The following is a 12,486-nucleotide window of genomic DNA, read 5'->3' on the forward strand; positions in this document are numbered from 1 at the left end:
ATTTAAAAATCAGCAATGCTTAAAAACTACAGTGATGACACTGTTTTTTGTTCATGATTTTTTTTTTTTTTTTTTATGTACAGAATGAATTTACATAACCTTTTCATTTTCTATGAAACATGAAATGTGCCCCTTTGCTATTTTGGTGTTAAATTTTAGACATTTAGGATTGAGTTCAGAGACACCACTAGAGGGAGACATTTACTGGTCATTGACAGAGCAAGTAGCGTATTTATTACGACCACATTTTACATTTGTGTACATTTATATAACCAATCAGGAAACTGATCAGGGTGGCACAGTGTCTCGGTAGTTAGCTGATGCCTCCCAGCGAGAAGGTCCGGGTTCGAGTCCAGCTCGGGCCTTTATGGGTGGAGTTTGCATGTTCTTTTCCCTGTGGCTGCGTGGGTTCTCACTGGGTACTCCGGCTTCCTCCCACCTCCAAAAACATGCTTGTTAGCTGATTGGTGACTCTAAATTGGCCCTAGGTGTGTGTGTGAGTGCGAATGTGATGTGCCGGTGTTGTGCTGAAAGGTGACTTTTACCCACTGGCCCTCTGGGTCAAGCTCTATGCTCTGGACTAGAAAAGGAGAAGCAGAGAAAAGACAAGGAGGAAAAAGGAAGGAGAGTCAGTGGTAAGTGCATTGTTGCCTACTGACTGTGTTGTCACTCCATATGGGCTAACTTTTGGAATAAAGAAAAGTGGCATTGTTAAGCATGGGCTTTCAGGGACATCTGTTGGTCCCTGGGCTTCACTTCAATTTATTTGTAAAAAAACAAACAAACAAACAAACAAACAAAAAAACACATTCTTTGTGGCGTGCATGGATGGGGTGGGGGCCCAGGGATTTCTTGCTTGGAGCCACAAGAGACCCAAGCAACACCACTGAAGTTGTGCACCAACCGGTGAACATACCAACAGCACCATCCACAATGGCATGTTGTTAAAATTGATAAAAAATAGTAAATAGAATAGTATCAGCCCCAACATATTTTATTTTGTCTAAAAATATATATAATATACAAGAATAAGTTGTATTTTAATTTTGACATTCATTTAACATACACGTTAAAAAATAAATGATAAAAAAAAAACACATGCTTTGAATTTATGATTATGAGGGGAGCGAGGAGAGCTTGTGCTGTTAATGAGGTTTTCAGCGTGCAGCTTTCATGAGGGCACTCTGCTGTCAAGGCACTGAAAAACGGCACTAAATGTACCTAGATCACACAGTGTGGGGACGAGACAAAACAGAGGGAGGCTCAGGCTACGAGCGCTAATGAAGATGGTAAACTTAGCTTTCAGACAGACACCAGAGGAGAGGAGAAGAAATGTAGTGTAGAGACATTACACTCTGATTTTAACGAGACGGCGGCCACTTGATGAGCGGAGTGTCTCGACAACTGTAACGCAAACAGAAATGGGACACATGAACAGTGATAATTGTTTTTATTTCTGGATGTCAGGAGAGGAAAGTGACTCATCATTATATGTTTTTCTAGGCACAGTCAGGAACACTTGACTTCCCTTGGTGAAAAAAGAGGGAGAAGGAGACACAGCGGTCTGCAATAGAAAATAAATTATGACATTAGAGGACAGGAGCTTGGTGGCAGAGATGAGAGAGTAGAGGACATTCAGTGAGTCGTCCCCCAGCGGCCTAAACCTATAGCAGCATAACTAAGGGATGGTTAAGTCCGGACTGAACCATAAGCTTTGTGAAAAACGAAAGTCGTAAGCCTGACTTTAAAAGTAGAGACTGTGTCTGCCTCCCAAACCAAGAGCTGGTTATAGAGTGAGTGAGTTCAGCATTTAGGGGAGAGAAGCCTGATAGTGAAAGCTTAATCCATTCTATTTTAACTTGATAGAAGAAGCTAAACACACGTGCAGATGCACTTGAGTCGTAGTTCTTTTGACATATGGTTTTGAGGTACTTTCAGTGATTATGTGAGAGACTTTTAACCTTTTAGAGCTTGTATGTAGTAATGTGATTTTTTCAATTCCTCAGATCTATGTATAATTGCTTGAACAGCTAGGTTTTAATTCTTAATATTTTGCAACTGTAAAGTTTGAGTTTTTTTTTTTTTTTTTGCAGTTTTTGATAACCACAACCTGATTTAAAATGGGGGATGGATCATGTCTTTATAACTTCCAGACTTGTATATTTTTGATAGCACTACGTTTTGTCAAACCACAGAGACGTACATTACAGTAATTGCTTTGCTCCTTATGAATACATAAAAAACAGGTACGCATTGTTCAGAAAGTAATGGTGAAAAACTGTGAATTAAAACATTTACACTTACAGATAAATATACAGTATGATATTGTGTTTTCACCTTAGACACATCCCAATTCTGATGAAAAAAAGTCTCACAATATGAAATATTATCTAATGTATAAACAATGTTGCTCCTTAATGGCATAAATGGAGCTGTGCACACAGAGAAAGAGGCTTTTCAGGATCCAACAAAAAGGCCTTTTTTTCTAGTCAGCTATGGGTAAAAGAGACAGAAGTAGAGACAGAGAGAGACAATACTAAGAGGTGGAGAGAGCGACTGAATGGAACAGGAAAATACAGAAATGGTGAGAGAGCAGGAGGGATCCTTCATGTGTTACCACAACAACAAGCTGACATGTTGAAAGTAATTATAGAAGAAAAGCTGTTTACAGTCCCCTTTGATTTAAACTAGCAACTCGTTAAGAGCAGATAAGCACTTTAGATAGCACTGCATGTAAATAGGTTAATATTAAAAAAAAAAAATAAACAAAAAAACACTGAGTAACATTGGTTTTCCAAGCACTCCATTCCATGTGTCGACATATTGAAAAAGGGAATAACATCATAGTAGGTAATTACGTACTTTTATTTAAGATATACAGAATTAACAATAAATGGGACCAAATCATCTGTTTCAGATAAATAAGTTTTGGGATTCATTTGAAAACAAAATTTCAGTAGCCATCAAAAAATATTCCAGTACACTTAGATTTATTCTTATTCTTTTGGCCTGTGTTACTGATCTGTAGCCAAAACAAGAATTAAGCTACTAGATAAAATGTACAATGACAAATATTTTTAGCCATGTCAACAAGTCACTGTGGTCATGTGACCTCATAGACTATGACATAATAAGTGGGTGGAGCCTAATTGGACCCTGTTGCTAGGCAACGTGATGCATGAGGGATCAAAGACATCTGTTTATGGATAGAGTTTACCTTAGCATAGACTACATCATAATTCATTTGATTTGTTTCCGAATTGTTGAAGTATATTTTATAGTAGTTCAGATCAGAACTAGTTAAGAGAAATATTTACACACAATATTCATATTTACAACAGATCATCAGACTTTTTCATCAGACAGTAAATCAGCACGATGTCTGCTGAAGAATTAGAAACAAATCCTGCAGATATTCAGGCACGAAAATCTAGTATTAGTTTATTAGTTATAAAACTGCTTTGTCATTTGGAGACTGAAAATAACATAACTTTACCTAGAGAGACAAAAGAGCCAATAGAAGAATGTTTAAATCAGAGAATATGGGCCCAGGTTCATGATACTGACTTTGAAATTACAGAGCAAATACTTGATCATTTTGATGTTCTGTTTAGGGATCTAGTCAAAAAAGTGGGTGATAAAGCTGTAATACTGACCTGCTTAATGTCTGACGTTACTTCCAGGAACCAAGACTTAGTCATCTTGTCCATAAAGAATTATCTACTGAGATCTGAGTTCCAAAGATGCATTGACGGAAAAAAAGTATTTTTAAGAAATCATTGGTCCTGGAAAGTTGCTGCAGTTTGTGCAGTTTCAGCTGGTTTAGTGGTTGCTGCAGTTTTAGGTTTCTCACAAATTAGTAACCAAATCCCGCGAGGCGTTATTTTATTTGGATGTAAGCAACCATTTTATTAATAATTTGAAGCCTGCCTTATATTCATTTAACTTTCTGCCCTTGAGCAGTATGTAGAGCAGGACTTCAACTGTGAACTGTGGCCTATAGGGTTTACTCCGGGGACTCCGGTTTTTCCCATTTCTTTTTTATGTTTGTTTTATACTGCTATTACTCATAATAGTAATAATAAATGAATCATGAATTCAAAGCATGGGTTTTTTCATTTATTTTTTTAACCTGTATGTTAAATTTATGTAAAATTTCAAATACAACTTATTCTGTTGGTCTGTGTTACTTATATGTATGCAAAACCACAATTACAGGGCACACATACAATGTAGTTTTGGGATATTTGATATGAATACTGAAAAATTGTTGTTCTCAAAGTGACGTCCAGGGGACCAACAGAGGTCGCTGGAAGCCCAGGCTTAACAATGCCACTGATCATCAAGTTGTAAATTACTATTGATCACAGTATTCTACTACAGAGGCTTGAAAGTGTGATCAAGATTACAGGAACTGCACTAGACTGGTTTGAATCATATCTGTCAGACAGATTCCAGTTTGTCCATGTAAACAACAATTCTTCTATATATACCAAAGTAAACTATGTAGTTCCTCAGGGTTCTGTGCTAGGACCAATATTATTCACATTATACATGCTTCCCTTAGGCAATATTATTAGAAAGCACGGCATAAACTTACATTGCTACGCAGATGATACCCAGCTATATTTATCCATGAAACCAGATGAAACTAATCAGCTGGTTAAACTCCAAGCATGCCTTAAAGACATAACATACATTTAAACTCAGACAAAACAGAAGTCATTGTATTTGGCTCTTAACACATCAGAGATTCAGTATCTGATCACCTGCTTTTGTTGGATGGCATTACCTTGACCTCCAGCACTACTGTGAAAAACCTTGGTGTTATATTTGACCAGGATGTGTCCTAGTTCATGCATTGGTGTCTTCCAGGCTGGATTATTGTAACTCGTTGCTGTCTGGCTGTCCAAATAGCTCTTTAAAAAGCCTTCAATTGCTTCAAAACACTGCAGCAAGAGCACTGACAGGGATTACCAAGAGAGATCATATTACTCCAGTATTAGCTTCTCTTCATTGGCTCCCTTTAAAATCTAGAATTGAATTTAAAATCCTCCTCCTTACATACAAGGCACTGAAAGGCCTAGCTCCATCATATTTGAAAGACCTCATAGTACCATACTGTCCCAACAGATCACTATGATCTCAAAGTGCAGGTCTACTTGTGGTTCCTAGAGTTTCTAAAAGTAGAATGGGAGGTAGAGCCTTCAGCTATCAGGCTCCTCTCCTGTGGAACCAGCTCCCAGTTTGGGTTCGGGAGGCAGACACAGTCTCTACGTTTAAGGTCAGGCTTAAGACTTTCCTTTTTGAAAAAGCTTATAGCTAGGGCTGGACTTAACCATCCCTTAGTTATGCTGCTATAGGCCTAGGCTGCAGGGGGACGATGCACTGAGGACATGTCCTCTCCTCTTTCTTCTCTGGCTCCTGTCCTCTAATATCTTATCATTTTATTTTCTATCTCTTATAATTTACTAACCACTGTGTCTTACTCTCTCCCCTCCGCCCCCTCCCCCTCCATCATCTTGTGAGGGTCTCTGGTCTGGAGTGCTGAATATCTAACCTGTGGAGTTCTAAGCTACATCTGCTGCTGTGGCCTCATCAACCAGCCCAGTCTTCATGGTCTGGAGTGCTGTGTATCAGACCTGTGGAGCTCCATAAACTGCATCTGCCCCAGTCGTCATGGCATCCTCCAGTTGTCCACTCCTACCTAGATGAACAATTCACCAACCTGCCCATGATTCCTGTTATACTCACAAACTGTCACAGATCATCAGCTATGTGTTATATTACTAGACCCTACATGTTTCCTTCCGCTTGATGTATGTATCTATGACAGAAGTTTGTTTATCTTGTTTCTCCTGCTCTTCTTTTCTCTCTATCTTCTCTGTTTCTACCCGGCTGGCCTTCGGCAGATGGGTCCCTCCATATGAGCTGGGTTCTGCTCAAGGTTTCTTCCTGTTAATAGGGAATTTTTCCCTCCCACCGTCGCCCTCAGGCTGCTCTGGAGGTTGCAGGCTGGTTTTTGTGAAGCGTCTTGAAACGATTTGTATTGTTATTGGCGCTATATAAATAAAACTGAATTGAACTGAATTGAATAGTAAAGTGGTAAGTAGTTGTAAATTGTATCTACTTATCAAGGTGCAGGTCTTATGTTGTAATCCAGGACTTTCTTCATATTTGCAGAGTTTTATATAGACTAAAACACTCAAAGCTGTGTAAAGGTTGAAAAAAAAAAAGTTCAGTTCACAGTTGAAGTGCTCAAGGGCAGAAAGTTAAATGTAAATAAGGCAATCTTCAAATTAATAATAAAATGGTTGCTTACATCCAAATTAACTAATGTCTCAGTCCTAAAACTAAAGTTTTAAGATTAATTTTAAAACAAAAATTCAGCAGCCATCAAAAAATATTCCAGTACACTTTGATTTATTCTTATTCTTTTGGCCTGTGTTACTGATCTGTAGCCAAAACCAGAATTAAGCTACTAGATAAAATGAACAATGACAAATATTTTTAGCCATGTCATCAAGTCACTGTGGTCATGGGACCTCCCAGACTATGACATAATAAGTGGGTGGAGCCTAATGTAACACTGTTGCTAGGCAACGTGTTGAGCTACAGATCAAAGTTTGCTGTTTGTGGATAGAGTTTATCTTAACATAGACTACATCATAATTCATTTGATGTGTTTCATAACTGTTAAAGTATATTTGACAGTAGCTCAGATCAGAACTAGTTAAGAGAAATATTTACCCACAATATTCATATTTACAACAGATCATCAGACTTTTTCACAACAAATCAGTCTCACACCGTTGAAGCAAAATGTCTCCTAGAGCATTAGAAATAAATCCTGTAGATATTCAGACACGGAAATTGATTATTAAGTCACTAGTTACAAAGCTGGTTTGTCATTTGGAGACTGAAAATGATATAACGTTAACTAGAGAGGTGAAAGAGTCAATAGAAAAACGTTTAAATCAGAGAATATGGGCCCAGGTTCGTGACACTGACTTCAACATTTCTAAGCAAATACTTGATCAGGTTGATGTTCTGTTTAGAGATCTAGTCAAAAAAGTGGGTGATGAACTCATAATACTAACCTGCCTAATGTCTGATGTTCCTACCAGGAACCAAGACTTAATCATCTTGTCCATAAAGAATTATCTACTGAGATCTGAGTTCCAAAGATGTATTGATGAAAAAAAAATATTTTTAAGAAATCATTGGTCCTGGAAAGTTGCTGCAGTTTGTGCAGTTTCAACTGGTTTAGTGGTTGCTGCAGTTTTAGGTGTCTCATTTGAGTACGATTCATTTGTGAATTCACTGAGACATAATAGTTAATTTGGATATAAGCAACTGTTTTATTATTAATTTGAAGCCTGCCTTATAGTCATTTAACTTTCTGCCCTTGAGCAGTATGTAGAGCAGGACTTCAACTGTGAACTGTGGCCTATAGGGTTTACTCCGGGGACTCCGGTTTTTCCCATTTCTTTTTTAAGTTTGTTTTATACTGCTATTGCTATTGATTTTATTCATAATAGTAATAATAAATATAAACATGAATTCAAAGCATGTGTTTTTTTAAAAAGATTTTTTTTTAACCTGTATGTTAAATTTATGTAAAATTTCAAATACAACTTATTGTTTTGGCCTGTGTTACTGTTATGTATCCAAAACCAGAATAACAGTCTCTAAGGGTGTATGTTTAGGTATGGACATGTCTTGTTTTGTTTTTTGTTTGTTTGTTTGTTTTTTTTACCTATTTTTTTTATTTATTTATTCATTTATTATTATTATTTATTTATTTGTTATTTATTTTATTTATTTACTTTTGTAATTTACTGTGTTATGTTGCCTACCACTTATTCATTATACATATAGTCATAGGTCAGGAATGTTCTGTATATTGTTCTGTAAAATGTTTGAACAAAAAGTTCATAAAGCTCCACAACATGAATTAAGTCTTGGATTACGGCATACGGTACAACATTTGGCCCAGGATAAGTTGATACAGTTTACAACTACTTACAACTTTACTAGAAAAGTTCTAACAAGAGTTTGGTGATAAATGATGCAGAATGAATACAATGACAACAAGGGCATAGTGTTGAGATTTTGCATAATTTGCTGCTGGATACACACAGTTTCATACATGAGTAGCCCAGTGGCATATGGAAAGGAGAGGGACTCATGGGAGCTGTTCTTTTCCCAGGACATTTTTGAGAGAAAGAGAGTCCAAGCAAGTGTGTTTCATACTAGAATTCCCCTGGACAACCAATACCCAATGGCAAACACCACAAACACACACACACACACACACACACACACACACACACACACACACACACACACACACACACACCAAAATAGAAATTTCTTTCTATAAAATAACAGGTGCTTCGTCTTCATCTTCCATGTGGCTGTTAAAATAAACGCTACCTTTTCATCAAAATATCGTGAGAAAAATATCATGAGTGTAGGGTTTAAGTTCAGACTTTCAGATTTAATTTGAGTGATTGCATCCTATCTGAGTCCAAAACGCATTGAATAAGGACAACTGAACATGTAGAGTTTTCTTGAAGATGTTTCGCCGCTCATCCCACTAGCTTCTTCAGTTCTGACACTAGATGGAAGTTGAGGTTAAATAGGAGAAGTCTGTGGGTACACCCACCAGAAACGTGCTTGATCAGATACTGATGCCACCATTTTCATAATGGCTGGTAGGTTACAGCAACACTGCATATAAATAGGTTAATTTAAAAAAAAGAAAAAAAACACTGAGCAATATTACCTTTTCAAGCGCCCCATTCCAGGTGTAGACATTTTGAAAGAGGGGATAACATCATAGTAGGTAATTAGGTACTTTCATTCATCTCATCTCATCTTCCATACCGCTTAATCCTCACTAGTTTTGCGGGGGTTGCTGGAGCCTATCCCAGTTGGCATCGTGCCAGACGTGGGGTACACCCTTGACAGGTCAACACAGACAATCAACTATTCACACTCACACTCACACCTAGAGATACAGCGAGTCACTGTGTGGGTGGAACCTAATTTGACCCTGTTGCTAGGCAACATGTTACATGAGAGATCAAAGTCATCTGTCTATGGATAGAGTTTATCTTAGCATAGGCTACATCATAATTCATTTGATTTGTTTCAGAATTGTCAAAGTATATTTGACAGTAGTTCAGATCAGAACTAGTTAAGAGAAACATTTACACAATATTCATATTTACAACAGATCATCAGACTTTTTCACAGTAAATCAGTCTCACACTGTTGAAGCATAATGTCTACTGAAGTATTAGAAGCAAATGCTTCAGATATTCAGTCACAAAAATCTAGTATTAGGTTATTAGTTATAAAGCTGCTTTGTCATTTGGAGACTGAGACTTATTTAACTTTACCTAGAGAGATGAAAGAGTCCATAGAAAAACGTTTAAGTCAGAGAATATGGGCCCAGGTTCATGATACTGACTTTGAAGTTTCGAAGCAAATACTTGACCATGTTGATGTTCTGTTTAGGGATCTAGTCAAAAAAGTGGGTGATGAACTTGTAATACTGACCTGCTTAATGTATGAATTTCCTACCAGGAACCAAGAATTAGTCATCTTGTCCATAAAGAATTATCTACTGAGATCTGAGTTCCAAAGATGCATTGATGGAAAAAAAATATTTTTAAGAAATCATTGGTCCTGGAAAGTTGCTGCAGTTTGTACAGTTTCAGCTGGTTTAGTGGTTGCTGCAGTTTTAGGTGTCTCATTTGACACGATTAATTTGCGAACTCACTGAGACATTAGTTAATTTGGATGTAAGCAACCATTTTATTAATAATTTGAAGCCTGCCTTATATTGGTTTAACTTTCTCCCCTTGAGCAGTATGTAGAGCAGGACTTCAACTGTGAACTGTGGCCTATAGGGTTTACTCCGGGGACTCCGGTTTTTCCCGTTTCTTTTTTAAGTTTGTTTTATACTGCTATTGCTATTGCTTTTATTCATAATAGTAATAATAAATAAAATAATGAATTCAAAGCATGTGTTTTTTTTAAACCTGTAATTTAAATTTATGTAAAATTTTATTTTAAACTTAGTCTTTTGTCCTGTGTTATTGATATGCAGTGGCAGCTGGTGGTAAAATTTGGTGGCTGGACTAACTATCATGTTTTCTAATTTTGTCCGAAAAATGTTTCAAACTGTTTAAATTCTAAAAAAAGGGAATTGTGCAGGAGACTTGTGCATTTATTTTAATATCAGCAGCCTTTTGAAAAAGCGGTGCTTTGACCGGTCCTTTTATGAGGTCATCAACAAACTGCAGCGTTATCTGCAATGCACGCGATATCTATGAGGGAGGAAAAAACAGGCATGCAGCTCTCACAGCGTGAGGTTCGATCCGGGACCCTTAAAAGTAGCAACTTCAGTTGTAACTTAATATGAACTGCACCTTTCATTTTGCTTTAGAAAGTTATTTGATTGTAAGAAGGGATACATTTGAAAAATATGGACTTGATCATTTAAACAAAAGTGCTTTATCCTGATGGAAAGATGTCCATGTTTTGTGTTTAAGGAAAAATAAGACCCCGCTATTGAAGAAATGCCCTCTCTCCTGTCCAGTCCTTATTGTGAGTGCATCCAACTGCCTCCTGGCTGTAGGAGATATGCCGATAATTACGCTCCCAAAAGTCAAGGTTATAGAGGGTGTTGTATACCTTATGACCACTATTATGCTCTACACCTTACTTACCCCAGGTGCGTAGCCACTCTGCTTTCTGTCATACAAACCGAGGCCCTCTTGGACACAATCTATGAGCAAGACCTCACACCATCTTTCAAGAAGGGTATGGCTGACTGGAAAGCTGTTTTTGGCAAGTAAAGCTATTTCCATTCGTATTCGTAATTTAGGAAATGTAGCCCAATGTTAAGGTTGCAATAATAAGATTTGTTTTGATGTATTGAGGGACGCATTGGTCAGATATTCATGTTAATGTTAGCCCAAGACCCTTAACTCGGATGTTACAATAATAAGCACTTTGTATGTGTATTGAGGGGACAGATGATCATGTCTGACCGTAATCCATGTGTCACACATATGCTATATTTTTTTGCTGTTAACTATTGTTAGTATTTCATTACAATCCCATATCTGTCCAGCCCAGGTAGCAGTGGTCACTGTCATTGGTGCTTTCGCCCCTTGGTGGTATGAAGTTGTATAGCTACAGACGCACACAAGTCTCCATGTGGATTTGCAAATCGCTGCAGCATTTGTGGATCTTCCGCAGCAGTAAATTTGATTTACACATTTGTGAATCGAAGTACACATTTGCAAATACTTTTGCTACAATAATGGACCCATAGCATCCTTTACGAAGTCTACTTACCCAACAGACCAACTGTTGGAGAATATGTCAGTGAAGGTTCTCAGTCATCCAGGACATGGTAATCCAAAAAGGCGTTGAATAAAGGTACTTGGATGAGTGGCGAAACATCTTCAAGAAACTCTACAAGTCCAGTTGCCTTTATTCAACGCCTTTTTGGACGACTGTTGAAGAGGTAAAATAAAACAAATAACAATTTTGATTTTATGAAACCCACCACTTCTCCATCTAATTCATGTTGATCACATTTACCACGATGTGGCCTGTATTGTTAAAATAAGCCATAGTCTTTTCGCTGCTCCACCAAGGAAATATATCTAATTAATAAATTAAATAATACATTCTTATTGGTGCTCTGTTTACCACTAATGTGATGGAAAGCAGCCTGTGTTCTTTATGACAACTATTTGAAAACATAAATCTGACAATAAAGATGAATCTAAAACATGCTATTATGATTAATATGATCATTATTATTCCAAAGAACATCTAGTCTCTCCTACATGTTCCAGAGACTTCAACCACGTTGGACAGTGAGGGTACAGCCAGTGTCTCCATAATGAGTAGAGCCGCTGGGTGATCTAAGTTCAAGCCCAGTCAGAGGTTGAGGCAGATTAAATAGGAACAAATACCAGATACCAAAGGATACTTTGACGTGATCCGGAAAACAAGCAAACAATTTCTGACCATTATGAGAGCAACTCTCTAAAGCCCTTAACAATTCAGAAGAAAGTGCACTTTGCTACTGTCATCATGAAGCTGAAGCTTTACACCTGAAGAAACCACGCTGTACATTGACCTATCAGCAAGGTGGTGACGCCACCTACTGGTCACTTTTTAAAACAATGTTTGCCTCTGAGAGGGCCAGTAAAGGACAAAGTCCACTCCGGTGAAACAATAAGACATTATTCAAGAGCAACCAAGGGATTGCAATATGCACTACTTAGGACAAGTGGTGGAAAGAGATAGATCATTGCAGCCTCAGAGAGTTTGTATTGTTGGTCTACGAACTGGCTAACTGGAATAATTAAGACAATGAACTTGGAAGTGAAGAGCATTTCTACACTGCAAGAGTCAAGTTAAAGAGGTTAACTAATACATCTTACGACC

The sequence above is a fragment of the Mugil cephalus genome, chromosome 11, assembly GCF_022458985.1.
Source record: "Mugil cephalus isolate CIBA_MC_2020 chromosome 11, CIBA_Mcephalus_1.1, whole genome shotgun sequence".
Taxonomy (NCBI): Eukaryota; Metazoa; Chordata; class Actinopteri; order Mugiliformes; family Mugilidae; genus Mugil; species Mugil cephalus.